Genomic DNA, 16,972 nt, shown 5'->3' on the forward strand with positions numbered 1-16,972 from the left:
GTCAGCTATTGTGTATAAGTATAAGTGTCATTGCTGTAGTGCAAGGTACATTGGACAATCTAAACGACAGTTCAGGGTTCGCATCTTCGAACATCTCGGAAGATCTGTTAGGACAAATAGGCCATTAAGCAAACCCACCATTAGTGCCATTCGTCAACACTCTGAAGAATATGACCATCCTATCAATGTAGATTCCTTTTCAGTCCTTACTTGCAGAACCAACGCAATGGAGCTCGGAGTGGTTAGTCTCTATATACCATAAGAGATAAACCCTCCCTTTGTAATAATGAAAGGTCTGTTGAATTGCTGTGTTTTTAGATTTTTAGATTTTTTTCCTGCTGCCTCTTTGACAACAAACAATGTATTTCTCTATATTTTAAGATTTTGCTGCGAGTTTAGGTTATTATGTCTTGTAATTGTGTAATTTTATATTTTATTTTGCTTCGTTAATTTTAATGTAACTTAGAGTAATTATGTAATTTTATCTTATTTTGCTTTGTTTTAATGTAACTTATATTACGTCATTGATTTTAATTGTAAATAATATTTCATATAGATTGCCCGATGACGGAGGAAAGAAAGTAAATCTCCGAAACTAGTCGCAAATAAAGATGCTCTTCATTCAAGCCCCTGGTTTTAATATTTATTATTCGTCTCCGATTTCCACGGAACTCTTCTATTGCTGATATATATATATATATATATATATATATATATATATATATATCTATATATATCTATATATATATATATACTATATATAAGTGAATGTTTGTATATTTCTTTGCTATAGAAAGCCGAACCGCTTGACAGACCCCGACAAAATTTGGCACTCGGCCCCTTTGGAGATTCCCTTCGGTAGAGGAAATCTTGTGTCCGTAGTGGGTAGGGGAAACCTACGGGGAAAATGACCTTTGTTGAGACTGATATAGGAAATTTCACTTATTTCTCTTATAGTATGTTTTTTTCTTCAGTATTCTAGATGAAAACCAAATGAAATATTTTTAATATAAATCTTATCGGCGCTAAATATTAAACAGCCCTGCATAACAATGATAGTATTAAAATCCCAGTTTTTCCTCATTTTTTAATGGACATCGTGTTTCAGGTTCAGAGTTGTGATTTTGAATCTCATTTTAGCTTCAGTCTAGCCAGTTTCCGATGAGGACTGTGAGGGAAGCTTTATTATTAATTAATCACATTGTTATGGGATTTTCTGTGTAATTATGCCTATAGTAAATGATAAAGGTTATCGTGCCCAAGGATATAGGAAGGAATGGGAAGAGGAGAGGTGTAGGTTAGGACGGTTATGCGGAGGAAAGCACAAAGAAAGGGTTTCGTTGCAGAATGTGTGCTAAAGAATTTGTTTCAGGATAATTGAAACCCATCGGTCATATGAAATCGGATTCTCATATGCGTTCTGCAAAGGAAGTTACTGCAAATCTGTTAAATGGCTGTTTCTTGAACTAAAGGTTGACTGCAGGATCAAAGCAGAATTGAATACTGTTGCAATGGTAGTTAGAAAAAAAACCTTTCGTTTCATTGTCCTGCAATGTCAAAGCACTTTAAAAAATATACAGACAGTGAAATTAATTAAATTATCAGTGATTGAAGGATTCCTAGAAGTGAATCAATTTTTTTTCGTAATGAGATAATTTACTATTCATTTGCATTTTCTATCAATGCATTAAATTTTTAAATACATTTTCTTTACCAGAGTTAACTTTTACTTTTTTATTTTATCTAAGATTTGGAATGGTTACACTGTGAACTGAAACTAAAATTGAATACTTCATTTTCATTTGTCCTATTATTACATTTGGTGCGTAGGGGAAAGTAGGGGAAAATCAACTCTGGTGCAGGGGAAAACGGTTTTAGTGACGTGGCAACACAGACCGGAAGTCTGGAACGCCTACAACAACAGATTGAACAGAAGTTACAGAACTGCAGACTCGCAGAGTAAGACAGCACTCCTCCACCAAACCCTATAATCTTATCTACCAAAATTTATAGTATCAGCGTCAGGATAATTTCTGAGAACACCTAAAATAAAGGTAAGATAAAGTACCTGTGCATGCAGCGCCTGTATATGAATTTCAGTAGCTATTTTCATGATTTTACTTTAAATGGAAAAGTTTATGTAAGATCCTAGGACCTAGGGCCACCACACATGTGACATTAGGCGTCAATATTAATGAGTTATTTAAATGGTTTTTCCACGAAAGAGAAGAGGTTAGGTAAGAGCTAAGGAACTAATTAGTTATTGTCATGGTTTTACACAAAACAGAAGAGTTTATGTAAGAACCCAGGACCTTAGGCCATCACCCTAACTTAAAGGTTAGTACAAAGACTGCCTTTTTTAGGCTATTTACTTATTCCATTGCATAGGGTCGCATGCATCAAGTATATTTGCCGTCATAATAAGGTTTACTTTTGGTAGGCTGTCATGAACCTTAGTCTACCACCCGAGGTTAGGTAAAGATGAAGGTGGTCATGTTCAATGTGATTTTTATATTCAATTACATATTTGTTCTTGAAGGCACCAGATCTTAAAGTTAATCGTGAAGGTAATGCCTTTTGTAAAATATCTGCGAATTTAAATGCAAAATTTTAAATCATTTGTAAACCTTAAAATATCAGTGATCCATTTATTTTCCAGAAAACCTTCAACAGGCCTTCAGACTGCACTTTTCTACCAAACCCTCTAGGTACTAATCTTACCATCCATTGAAATTTGTAACATCAGCATCTGGGAAACGTCGAGAAACTACTAAAATAAAGGTAAAATAAAGTATCTATGTTTGAAGATGTAAAATTTTAAAGTCTGTGAAGGCATTTAAAATGCGCCATTGCCATCGATTTAGTCTTAAATTTAGGGCGGCTTACATAACTTAATTTCGGGCATGTCTCTCATGTTAACTTAGCATACCACCCTAGGTTAGGATATATGAAGGTGGTCGTATTATATGCAATTTTCACATCCATTTTCATAGAATTTCATGCAGTATCTGTATTTGAAGGTGCCAAAGCTTAATGTAAAATGATTTTGCACGAAATAGACTAGTTTATGAAAGAGCCTAGGACCTTGGGCCAGCACCGTAGCTTTAGGGTTAGTTCAAATGTGGCCATTTTCTTAGGCCATTTGCATACACAATTACATAGGATTGAATAAAATGTCAATTTATGCAATTTCATCAGTTATTTTCGTGGTTTTACACGAATCTGAAGAGTTTAGGCAAGAGCCTACTACCTTAGGCCAGCACCCTAGCTTAGGAGTTAATACAGATGTGGCCGTTTTCTAAGGCCACTCCATATTCAGTTGCATAGGATTATATGCAACGTTATTTATGCAATTTGATTAGTTATGTTCATGGTTTTACATGAAATAGAAGATTTTATATAAGTAACTTACCCAGTATTTACTTAGCTTAGTGTCTACTCGACGACAGCTTAAATTTTGAAAAGCTGTAGCAATCGTCTTATCTTTATGTAGGTGACTGGCCCCGCCCATTTTTGCATATGGTTTTCGGCAGACTTCTTCCCAGATTTGGTAAAGTATTCTGTGCCTAGGTAGCCTTTGACTTTTGTTTTTTTGGGGGATTTTGATTATGACCTTCACGATTTTGACTTCAATTATTCAGGAGACTTACTGGCCTTGTCCTTTTTCGACTCATTAGTGGCTAGTAGACATGTCTGATTCTAGTGATTCAAGTATTAGGTATTGCAGCAGATGCTGCAACACTTGGTTAACTAAGATTTGCTATGACCCACATATGTTATATACATATAGGGATCAAGTTTGCACTAGGAATTTGACTTGAGGAGGAGTGCAGTGCATAGGAAGAGAAACAGTGTTAGACTTTCTCTTCACATATTAATAAGTTAGAGATTGCAAACGAAAAGCGACTTCTGGAGCCAGAACTAAATCTTTAGCTACGCAAGACATGGCTAAGATATCAGGTGCTTCTGATATTTCTTTTGTCTATCCCCGTGCTAAACCAATATCTCCTATTCCCAGTCCTCCTCTAAAATCCTCATATCCTATTCCCATTGCACTTGCTCCCGAACCGGATCACTATGCCAGCCTCAAAGACAAGTTTAACTGGAAGTTTGATATTCTTGCTTCCCCAGTAGTCATAGGCGAAGGTCACTGCCATACTCCCCCAGCCCCGGTAGGAGGCATACTCAGGCCCAAAGGAGGTCAGTGGGGTCTGCCCATGGGCAGTCACCCCCTTAGTCGCACCTGGAGTGTCCCAGGTGCCGAGAAAAGACTGCCGTTGGAAAGGCGTCACGGTAAATGTTTAGGGGAGGGCCACACCAGTTTTTAAGGTTTAACAATGAAAAATGGTAAGAAACTACCAGATTGGTGTTACAGAATTCGAAGAAACATGAGGAAACTTTAAAAACAAGAAACTATTACTTACTCTTACACACACAATCTAACCCTAAACCTACTCCTACAATTATAGGGGACCCCCAGTGGGAACTGGGGTTTTTGGGTGGGGGTAACCCGAGAAAAGTGATTTGCGGGGCACTACCTAACCTAACAAAGCATCCTAACCTAACCTAACACAGCCACCTAACCTAACCTAGGGCGCCATAACCCTACCTAGGCCAATTAGGGGCACTAAATCTCTGGCACAAATCCACTAGTTTTTATGTATTTCCAGAATACACTCGACAAAAATCACTATAACTTAAATAAGATGCTGGAATTTTGTCAACAGGATCTGGAATGTACTGTAAATGTTGCTCAGAAGTAGTGCTGGCTACTGGCTCCATGTCTAAGAAGGAGCTGAAATAGCATTGGTGGGATAATGTATTTTTGCACAGAGACAATTTTCGAACACCTGTGCCATTGGCCAAAGTTTGAGGTGTCAAAAAATTATTGGCCAAATGTGTAAGATGTCATAGTGTACTTGTTTCTCTGCAGATTTTAGTAGTTACATGGCTCATTTGAGCTAAAACAAGACACAGTAAGCAATAACAAAAGACTCGGAAAAAATCTGGGAGGAAGACAATAGTAGCATGAGTTTGATCACCGATATTTCGTGTTTTTTTTATTTCACTACATTATCTCACTCATATACCACCATTTACATACATTCCAACACATTCTAGCAATAAAAACATTGAATATCACCGATATCTTCATGCAGCCCTCTCCTAAACATTTACCGGTTTCATAGACATCCTTTGTCATCTAGTTCTATTGATTCTACCCCCAGTAAGGGCACCAGTGGAAATTTTCAGACGAGTCTCGTCCACTGAAAAAGGTTTAGAGAACCTTCACTTAGCACTAATCTTCATGCTGTAAGTGGGACAGCCCAGAACGATTTTCACAGCCAGAGAGCCTGAAAGTAGCACCCAAGCAATCTTCGGATCTCCATGTGTATTCTTGGCAGCCAAGTGCCTACTCACGATTTGGCGTCTAAGCGTTTACTTTCGGGTGAGCCCCAGTTCGCGTGTTGCCAGGCTCTGCCACTTTGTCCACTTCATCCAGGTACCCTGTGCTTTCAACTACTAGTGTGACTGTTTTTTATTCCAACATTGCATAGTGATGTAGACCCTTCTTTAGTTTCACTAAAGAAGCAGTTGTACAGTGTCCTGGGTCTCCTTCAGAAGTTGACTGCTGATTCGTTGTCGATAGCACCCGATGATCCACTTGCTCTGGCTGATCTCTTTAGATGAAGATGAGGAGCGTACAAAGAATCTGTACCTGACCAAAACAAAGTTTCATATGGAAACAATACAGTCAGTCCTGGCATTCATACACCAAGGGAACTGGATGGTCTCGTCAGAGATGAAAGATGCCTATTCCCATATTAACGTTCATTGGAATTCAAGGAAATACCTAAGGTTTGTGTTATTAAAGAATACTGTTCCAGTTTTCAGCCTTATGCTTCAGGCTGTCAACAGCAGCACAAGTTTTTACCACAGCACTTGCCTTATTAGACAACTGGCTTCATCTTCTGCATATAAATATATCCATATACCTGGATGGTTCGCTAATTCCACGCCTTCAAAGGCCAGTTGCATTAAGGATCTTCTAAAGATGATTCTATTAGCTCAAGACTTAGGCTTGCTTCTAAACCTAGAGAAATTGCAACTGGCTCCATCTCAACCGGTGGTTTATTTGTGGATGCAGTTGAATACTCATAGTTTTTAGGCTTCTCCCTTTCCCCAAAGGATTTGAGACTGCCTGAAGCTGGTCAGTCTCTTTCTCTCCTTCAACAAGTGCTCAGCCATGCAGTGGGTGAGCTTGTTGAACACTAACATCAATGGAACAATTAGTGAGGTTTGGGAGGCTTCTCATGAGGCCTTTTCAGTTTTTCTTAAGAGCCAATTGGGATTAGAAGGTGAATCAAGATCTGCACTTTTTTTTCCATAACACAGGAGATGAATGAGGATCTGTGATGGTGGAACTTCTAGGACAGTTTGGAGGAGGGAAAATCGTTTAGTTTTGATCCCCAAGCTGAAATTTTATCTCTGATGCAAGGGATCAAGGCTGGATAGTTTTCCTGTGATGAAAAGAGATATCATGAACATAGTTTCATCAGGAGAAGAGTTTGCATATGAACTTGAGAGAGATTAAGGCAATTCTTTTAGGTCTGTAACATTTCTTGGTAGTCTGCGACATGGCAATAGTGGTTAATGCGGACAATGCCATGGCCTTAGCTTCTATCAGTCTTCAAGGGGGACCCATTCGTTTTCTCTTTACAATACAACCAAAAGTCTCTTGATTTGAGCAGACCAGAATCGGAAACAACTAATAACAAGGGTTATTTTGGGCAAGTACAATGCTATCGGGGCTAGCTAAGACTTTGAAAGCAGATACTTCCAATGGAGTGGACATTGGACCATCGAGTATATGCAAAACTTTGGAAGTTGTGGGGAGAACTGAAGTTGGATTTATTTGGAACATTAAAAAACCACAGTCTCCCACTATTCTGTTCTCTCTCTCCCGACCCATTGGCATGGGCGACAGATGTGTTGATGTTAGATTGGTTAAATCTGGACCTATGTCTTCCCTCCCTTCAGAATGGTCAGGGAAGTTCTTATCAATCTACTAGTGGACCAACCTAGACTCCTTCTGTCAATTCCAAGTCTACTCAGACAACCCCACTTCAAGAGCTTTTACCAAGACATGTCCACTTTGGCCCTGACAGGATTTCGACTGTCTACAAACTATTATGAACGTAAGGCTTTTCTAGAAGGCATTAGATGACATTCCAATGGTAAAGTCTACCAAGTGAAGTGGGCAGTCTTTAGAGGTTGGTGTAAGGAAAATAGTGCTTCATCTTCTAATACTTCTATTACTTAGTTATCAGAATTTTTTTTCTCTACCTGAGAGTGGCAAGGAACCTTTCTTCTTCAACCATTAAAGGACACAGGGCTATAGTAACTCTGTGGTCAGACATAGTAGTGTAGACGTTCCTTCCAACCAAGATCTCAGACCTTATTAGGTCTTTTGATACGTCTAAGGATGTAAGGGAGGAGACATGTTCATAGAACTAAGATGTGGTGCTAAAGAGGCTCTTGGATTCTCGTTTTGAGCAAATGTGGTCGTCCTCGCTAAGGAATTTGACAATGATTTTTCCTTGTAGCTCTTGCCACAGCTAAGAGAGTAAGTGAGCCCCATGCTACACTCAGAGGAAATAAGGTTCTCACAAGGCTATGTCATTTGTTCCTTTACTCTGGTTTCCTGGCTGAAAATGAGAACCTTTCTCAACCATGGCCTCCTTGCTCTTTTACCATTAAAAGACTCATGGACATACTAGACCTGGAGGCAGAGGAGAGAGAATTATTCCCAGTAAGAGCGTTAGGGTTTTATATCTGTAGAATTGAAAAAATTAGACTTCCAGTGAGCAACCTTTGGTGCTCTGTTAAGAACCCATAACAAAGTACACTCTTCCATTCATAAGGAGAGAGAGAGAGAGAGAGGAGAGAGACGAGGAAGAGAGAGTGAGAGAGAGAGACGACTAGTGGGGGGGGGGGGGGGGGGGTCCTCTTTCCTAACTCTTTAGCTAAGCCAAGGACAGGTGTTTGGATATCAACAACGAATGTCGAGGAAATTGAAAAACTTCAAGAGTTAAATTGCCTTAATAAATTCTGATACTTCATTATATTACCCAAAATTACCGAAGGATATAAAACATGCTGTGCCAAAATATCAAGAAGATACAGCTGATATTTAAAAAGATTATCAAGAAATTCTATGCAACAACAGTCTTGAAGGGGTTAGTAAGTAACTACTGGGTAAGTATATAGTAAAAACTCAATTTATTATAAGTATTTCATTTTTAATTAGGAGCCTAGGATCTTTGGCCAGCACACTAGCTTAGGGATAGGTACAAATTAATGTGGCCAATTTCTTAGGCCACTTACATATTCAATTGCATGGGGTTGCATGTAACCTGTATTTGCAATGTCAGTATTAATTTTCATGGCTTTACATGAAGTGGAAGAGTTCAGCTTAGGTAGTTTTAAAAAAATTCTGTAAAATTACAGTTTTAGTAAGAAACATATTAAATGTTTACAGTTGACAAAAAAAAATACTAATAGTTGTAAGGCTGAAATGTTGGTTTGTTTTTTGGTTAAATATATTAAGAAAGCCTGACTTATTCAGTAAAAATGGTGAGGCTAATGTAGATACTCCTTTTCAGGTACTAATTCATAAACGGTGTGCTTACAGTTCATGTTATAGAGTAAAGGAAACTTCCTTGGTTACAAACCAAGAGCAGCATGTACTTCAAAGTGAGCGTAGTCCTCTACCCTTGAACATTAGTAACAATGTTCATAGTTGTTTAAAGTTTGTACTGTACATATTTTTCAAGTGAGGTTTGAAGCTTTCATTTGTCTGTCTAGTAAACTTGCAGCATTTTAACGTATGCCACCAATCAAATAAGCCCATTGCCACTTTAATACAATACTGAATTTTTGTTGTTGATCTGTAAGCTTTATATCCTCAATTCTAAGTTTAAATCAATAATAGACTTTTAAAATTTAGGATTATCTTTTCATTATTTCAGCAAAATTACCATATTTGGTCTTGTATCAGCATAAAACCTAATTTGAATCAGATATCTGATTCATCAAAGATTCACTTCAGAAACAGCAATCACTGCAGTGGAAACTACATTCATGTTTAGCATTTGCTGAAGATACAATCATTACATTTATCACCACATTTATTCTTCATTTTTGGGACTGTTTTCTGTTCATGACTTACATTAGGTGCTCAAAATAAAATGTCATAGCCAGAGTTGTGTGTTGTTCTCTCTATAGTTTTATGAAGAAATAATGTATTATGCAGAATGTTCATTTGAGGGGTGTGATGGCATTTGTCATCAACATCCAAGCAGTTGTAGAATTTGGCCTGGGTTTTCCTGGGTGCTGTGAATAGACAGAGTTGCGTACCCAGGTCCCCTGGGGTAGTCACTAAAGTTGGAGTCTGATCCAATAGCTTGCCAACAGTATCATGAACTTCAGAGCATGTGAAAGGACTGTAGATATGGTGCTTGACTACACTAAGAGGCTTTGTAGCTGGTGTAGACACTGCTCAGATTATTGTTAATTTTAGAAAGGTGGTGATTTCAAATGGCTTATCCACACTAACGGGCATGCCCGTCTGTCACCTCAGCTGTTTATATTTTCTCTCACTTCTGAAGCAGTGTTACCAGACAATCGCCTCGTTCTGGCTGCATACTTGGTCAGTCAGTGGAGTGGAACAGTTTATGGGAACAGTGTTTTGGCCGTAGGACAGTACCTGCTAGTGTGGACAGGGCTTTAGTTATTTGTTGATTTTTTTTTCTCTAAAAGTTGGCAATTTAACTTTGTGAAAGTTTAATTTCCTTTTTATTTTCATATTTCTTTGTTGTAAGTTGTTTACATGCTCATATCTCCTGTACATGACTGAATTAATAAGTTTGTCAGAATTGTCTACCTCTTGGGTATAAGTTTTTAGCCTTCATTGTGTGAGTAATTTGTATTGCATGTGTGACGTTCATAGACTTGGTGCAGAAAATTGGCTCCAGTTTAACAATGGATGAATGCATTTTGGTTGGTTTTAGCACTGGTGACCCCGCCTCCCTTGTAAGAATCATGGAAAATGGAGGGTTGTTAGAAAGTACTGAGAGTGGTGTGCCTCTTAACACGCTTTATTACGGTGCTAGAATGTGGTCCAAGAACATTAAGGTTATGATATTTTTGTGGCTTATTGGAATTTTCCCATCTGGTCAATCAAGCAGAGCCTAATTTGTAAATTTAATGACGGATAATGATTAAACTCAGAAAAGCATCAGTGTCAAGTTAAGGGCATATGTACCAGGTCTTTCACTTTCCAGTTCATGCCACGTTAAGGGTATACAAGTCAGTTTTCTTCCATAACAATGCTAACTGAATGTTTTGTTTCCATGATTGGTCAGAATTGGGAGTTGGTCTTGAACTTACATCATTCTGAATATACTCCTGCAAAGCTTTATTAAATCATGCTGGTTTTATAACAGATTGCTCATCTGAGAAAGTAGTCTACTATTCCTTGACCATGTTTGTACTTTCTGAAGTGCGTTCTTTTATATAAAACTACTCGAGCTGTGTTTCTACCATGTGAAGTCACATTTCTTTTGACAAAACTGCTCAAGCTGGCCATGTCATACTGGTACTAATATCTTATTTTTCAGTACCTCCGTAGTGTGGAATTATGTCAGAAATTACCATAGTGTGGAATTATGTCAGAAATTACCATTCGAGCAAATATTGCATTTCACTTTTCATTGCCTTTCTGCCAGTACTCGTGTACTTCTATTTTTCATCCTATTCGTTCTTGTGTATTTCCAACCAATATTGTACTTGTTTACTCATTTTCCCTTGTTCGTTCCTGTGTATATCCAATCATTACTTCGAGACTGTTTGGGATTATCACAAGAATTATTTAGAGCTTTTAACCTTTATCCTACCAGCCATACTAATTTCCATGGAAAATTCTCTATTTTTGCATATTTATGCCATTATGATAACTAAGATCCACAAAAAATTTCAGAACCCTATCTGTTTTGACAAAGGAATTATAGCATGTTCCATTTAAGGAACATTGGATTGGTAACGATAATTGAATGTCATTCACAGATAATTTTATTGAACTACAAAATATACAGAAGTTTGGTACATTGGTGGTGTCCCATGTAAATTTTGTTTTGCATAATCATATGCAAAACAAAATTAAAAGAGAATAAATGAGATCTTTACATTCATTATATTAGACAATACATTCCTTTTATAACATCCAAGCCTAATGACAATTTCAAATTTAAACTTTACCTACCTTATGAAATTCTCAAATTTCTTTCCCCTTTCGACATGCAGACGTACATTACATTTTTGACACATTTTTTGTATTTTTCTTGCAAATTTTGCATCTTCCTTGGGTTGTTGTCAGAATGTGATTTACTCCATCAGAGTGAATGTCAACTGGAAGAGCGTTTGCACCAGTGGGATACCTGGGTCGTGGTACCTGCCTTACTGTGCCTTCAGATTTTATTTAGAGACAGAGATTTTAGAAGGCAAATAACAAAGTGGGACAAGTAAATCTCAGTTTTGCGATGCACCCTCCAAGCAGCAATTACAGCTACATTTAATGCATTAAAAAATAAGGGGCAATATCATTTTTTCCCTCTAATCATTGGGCGATATGAAGCAGAAAGTTGGTCCATGAGATAACCACCATCCATTCCTTGTATGAATTGATGAGAAGCGGCTGTGAAACATCTTTTATCCCACCTCTCACTCGCCTCTTCTCAGTGTGGACAGGATTCATGAATTTCCCAATGATTTGCAATGTCCACAACAGCACTGTCATTCCATTTTGCAACACAGCGATGATCAAATGTGCCCCTCTCCATCTTTTGTAGTTCTTTTGGGGTCGACAAGGAGTTTGCTGCTCCAGCACTACGATTTTCTCTTAATTGTCCCAGTTCCCATAGCAGCATCAGATTCAGCCAGCTGTACCAATAAATCGTGACTTGTAAAAAAGTTGTCGAAGTAAAGTTGGTGCTTTTCAATAATTGAGCGTGATGAAATCACATCAACCATTTTGGTAATAACACTCCTTCCAAGTGGCTGATTCCTTCCTTCCTTCCTAAGAATGCTGACAAAATTTGTGTAGTTGTAAAATATACATATGTCAACTTTCAGCTACATCCGATGCTTTGATAAGGAGCAAAATTCAAAAAAAACCGTGTTACAGAGGCCCTGAATTTCATAGTAGTGATAGCAAATCATCTGGTAAAAGGATATCAGCAGAAAGAAGTCTTATCAAATGCACAATTCTTTTTCACTAGTTTTTTCCTCTTTGCTTTCCTATAAAGATTCTTCACATTCATCAGTGTCACTTTCAATTTCTATTAGTCCTCCTGGTTCATGTTGTTCCTCTGGGTCATCTACAAGATCCTCAATGTCACTGTCTTGATCACCAGAATCCCCCGCAGCTGGAGGCAGTACCACGACTTTCACTGTTATTGGAAGGCTCGGCCATATCTAGTGCACTGAATTAGTTATTGTAACCATCAAATGTTCCCTAAATGGAACAAATTTTGTTTTCATATCATACACAAATGAAAATTTTTGTGCTGTGACATGGCATGTTATTCTACACTATATGAAGTAGTTTTAGACTATAAAGAAATATTACATTTCATCACAAATACAAGACATTTATTCAGGGTTGCGTAAAAATGGCAATATTTTTAAAGTTTAAAATTTTTGCGAAAGGAATTATTTTAAATTAGAAGTTGTCAAATACTTTTCAAGCAGGTACTTACTTAGACCAATGTCCCGGAAACGGAAAAAAGTTTAAGTGATATATTTCTTATTGAAATATTATGGTCAGAAAATCATGTTCCATTTTAAGGAAACTTGGTAGGATGAAGAACAATATCCAACTTTCCAATACCTCCCTACAGTGGAATTTGGTCTTGCAGCCGTGTCTCCAAATTCATTCTTTTGCATTTCCAACCATTTCGTGAATGTTATTAATCTTTCGAATATCTCGCTACTGTGGAATTTGGTTTTTCTGCTATTTTTTTTAAGCCATTCTTTTGTACTTTGGAATTACCAGCCATTATTTCCCGAATGTCCGAAAATTTCTAATATTTATTTAAACTGCAATGCAATTTTGACAGTTTTGTAAGATGTGAGGCGGATAACTTTTGATTAATCTTGAGAGCCTGTCATGAGATGGCAACTGCTGCTTTCACAAGATTGGTTGAGTTGCTTTTTTCATTATCGGATAATTTTGCAAATACTATCCAGCCCCAGTTAAGGTTGTTTATAGTTAATTTCCACTTTGAAAACGTGATTTTATTATAAAATGTTGTACAATCTTATGGTCATTTATGGCAATATCAAACTATGCTTTGGTTCTACCCGAAGTTTACAATTGAAATACTAAGACGTTATAAAAATAAAAACCATAGTATATGGAAGTTTTATTGTACTTGTTCTGACAATCCAATTTGTTTTTAGTTACTGGAGTCGAGATGTCAACAACAGGAATATAACAAGAAGCAGGCGACGGTTAGGCGTTTCTAAAGGGAAGAGGAGTCTCAAAAGCAGCGTCATTGAACACTTCAGAGAGAAAGAACACTAAGCAAGGAAAATAAGCTGTTTTTGAAGGCGAGAGAACTCTGAGCACAAGCTATATATCTGACAGGGAGAGAAGTCTACAAGAGATGTTACTGAAGAAAGATTAGTTTAAGAAATGCAGAAAGTTCCCGAAAGGTACAGAATTCTACATAAGTTGTTCCTGTAGAAGAGAAAAGTCGAAGAAGAAACACAGCTAGTCCTGAAGGGGAAAGAAGTTTACACAAGTTGCTGTTCCTGTAAAAAAAGTAAGAAGAAATACTACTAGTTCCCGAAAGGGACAAGTCTACACAAGTTGCTATTCTTGTAGGGAATAGTCTCAGAAGAAACAACTAGTTTGCGAAGGGGATAGAAGTATCAAATGCTGCTAGTTTCTAGTAGTTGAAGAAAAGTAAACAAATGCTGCTGTTTTTGAATAAGGGAACTACTAGTCCCCCACGTGAACAGAATAGTTGAAGAAATTACTAGTTATCCTTGTTAAAAACATTAGCTCCTAAATAAGAGAGAACTAGTGGAGGAGATTACTAGTTTCTGTCGAAGAAATAACTAGTCCTGGAGATGTCCTGGAGATGACATTCAAAGGAATTTAAGAAGTTTACCAACGCTGCTGTTCATGAAGACAAGCCTCACTTCTCAACCATTGTTCACCAAAATTTTTATTTCTGGAAAAGATTGATATTTCTAGGAAGTAGCTATATATACTTGGCTACTTAATCTTCTACGTAAACCAAGATACTTCCGACTTGGAATTTTCTACGTAAACCCAGATGCCTCAGACTTGAAATCTTCTACGTAAACCAAGATGCCTTTATACCCTCAATCTTCCATGTAATGCAAAATACTATATACATACATATGACTTCGAATCTTCTTCTGTGTAACCCAGGATGATTACAGGAGGTCTGCTGCATCTTTGTAAATCATCATCAGGAAAATTGGGATGTAACCAAGATGAATCTCTGCTGCATCTTCAGTAACTTTACCACAGCTGTCAACTAAACTGTGCTGTAACTACGTAACAGAGATGAATCTCTCCTGATCATGTAATCATCTTCAGGAGCGTTACCAAAAAGCCATCGACTAACTTTTGCAACTTTAAGCCTTATGTTCTCGGTAACAGCAGGGAGAATGAATCTGTTGCGCTGTTAATCTGAAAGCCCCTGCATCAGATTTATTGGGAAATTGCATTCTATCCCCAAGAAAATTTCTAAACCTCTGCTTGTTATGGAATACGCCTCGTTTAATGTCAAAGTCTTGTCTTGCTCCCCTGTAATATCTTTGTTTCTGGTCCCGATGAACAGAATTCATACTTGTAAACTATACGAATATAAAATTCTCTCGTAAATATATTAAAATCTAATTTACACAAATAATTTTATTCACAGAAAGATTTTATACTTGAGAAATCTATGTCAACAAATTAATTATTGATTATGCCAACAAAATTATTGCACCAAAGAATTTCTAAAATACTGAAAATGCGCCTCAATTTCTGGAAAATTGGAAGATTAGTATCTAAAGTGTATATAGTGTAACCAATGGGCATATGAATTTACAAACTTATAAAAAATACAGTAAAAGTTCTTCCTTGTACTATTTTTACATTTAAATGTGACTTTTACTATTTCTACATTCAATTGTGAAGGTTCTCAAGCAAAATAATTTATTTCCAGTAACTCAGATAATTAGCATTAGCTTAAGCTGAAATCTAGCTTCCCTAAGCAAATTAGCTACGGCTTTTAAGTGAAAAAATCTTCAAATTAGTTTGACCTCCCAGTACAAGACTTGATAGATAAAAATTTCGATAAACGTAATGTAAATTACATCAGCAGATGATTCGAAGAGTTGCAAATTTTGCTTAACTGGCAAAAAACCTGACCTACAAAATTTATTCTATAGCAGCTAACCGGGGAAAGAAAGATAACACGACTGACTTGAGAGTTCCTGAAGTTGGCGCGGCTTTGCGAAGAGACTGCTCCCATAAGACTGAGAAGAATCTGTATAAAAAAAAAATTAAAATAGGAAAGTAAATGCCCATACTGAAGTAGACTCAGCACAATTATCAGATATCTTGGTTAGTGTGTAATATCTGACTAGTTAATTGGAAAAAAGTAAGGCATAAGGCATACAAATTAAAAAATTCACAGGGTACCAATGGTACTAATTCTTTAAAATACCATTCCAAAATCAGTATCAGTTTTGACGAAAATTTAATTGGCAGATTGCTAAGGCAAATTAAATGAGCAAGAGGGTACTTTGTGAGCAAGTTTAGGACTATCTGAATTTAAAGAATGTAACAACATAAATCAGGTATTCAAACCTTCATTTAGGTTTTGGGCATCAAAGTGAGCAAAACCGCTGACCAATAAAACAGCATGATGCCTTCACTCAAGCTGAAGGCATAAAAATGGCCAAAGTAACAAATATTCACAAAAGTGTAACCACCAATAATAGAATCAAACCACTTAACTATTGGAAGCTAGCTCTACAAGAACAAAATATACACTGGTCTAAATAAGTCTAGCATTTCAGGGATGAAACTCTCCAATAGCTTCCAATTCCATAATCAACCATTAGTTTTCATAATCAGCCATTAATTTAATAAAGTAACCATACCCAAAACTCTTCTACAGTTACCAACTGCCTAATGCCACATTCAAGTTTACCTAACAATGAACTAACCAGCATTAGTAGATATCTCAAGTGGTAGCTGATCCTAGATAATAGGTCGATTTCTACTCTGACACCAAAACAAAGCATTGAGTATTGTCATACAAAGGCTTCCTCCAACTTCCCATTTCCAACCATATCTGAATTCAGAATTAATCCAGCACCTGACATTTGTGATTTATCTTTTAGCTCTCCAAAGATTGGAGAGATGAATTATATGTCTCAGGATACTAATTCACCTATTTTTCGAGTTTAATGAAAAATACCCTTAATCACATCAAGCAGCAAGTGTGACATATCAATCAGCAGTACACAGACTTACGGAGGTCTCATCTAAACAAAGTGAACTACTTCTGTAGCTTGGATTGATCATGCTTCAACGAAAGTCAAGCTGCAACTACATGGGTCACAGGAATGTAAGGAAGTCCAGTGTATTTCAAGGTATATTCTGTAATTCAAAGTGTCAGCTAGTTATTAAGTAGTCTGTCCTAAGTCTCTCCAGAAATATGAAAAATTAAAACAAAATCACAGTAAAGTTTAATCTCAAATCCATTACCAGTAAAACGCTAAGAGCAAGCTTAACAAATACAACTAAACTTGAAGGCAGCATTTTGTATAGGATAGCCAGTTCAATTGGTTAACATGACTGATAGAAACATAACAC

At 37.0% G+C, this 16,972-nt stretch overlaps 1 long non-coding RNA gene across 1 annotated transcript; it reads left to right on the plus strand.

Moving 5' to 3' along the window:
* Positions 1–1,902: 1,902 nt before the first annotated feature.
* Positions 1,903–15,001, plus strand: LOC135221399 (uncharacterized). Its single transcript, XR_010315930.1, has 3 exons — positions 1,903–2,054; positions 2,660–2,781; positions 13,522–15,001. It is a non-coding gene; the product is annotated as an uncharacterized LOC135221399 (long non-coding RNA).
* The last annotated feature ends 1,971 nt before the right edge of the window (positions 15,002–16,972 follow it).

This window comes from Macrobrachium nipponense, chromosome 2 (genome assembly GCF_015104395.2).
Source record: "Macrobrachium nipponense isolate FS-2020 chromosome 2, ASM1510439v2, whole genome shotgun sequence".
Taxonomy (NCBI): Eukaryota; Metazoa; Arthropoda; class Malacostraca; order Decapoda; family Palaemonidae; genus Macrobrachium; species Macrobrachium nipponense.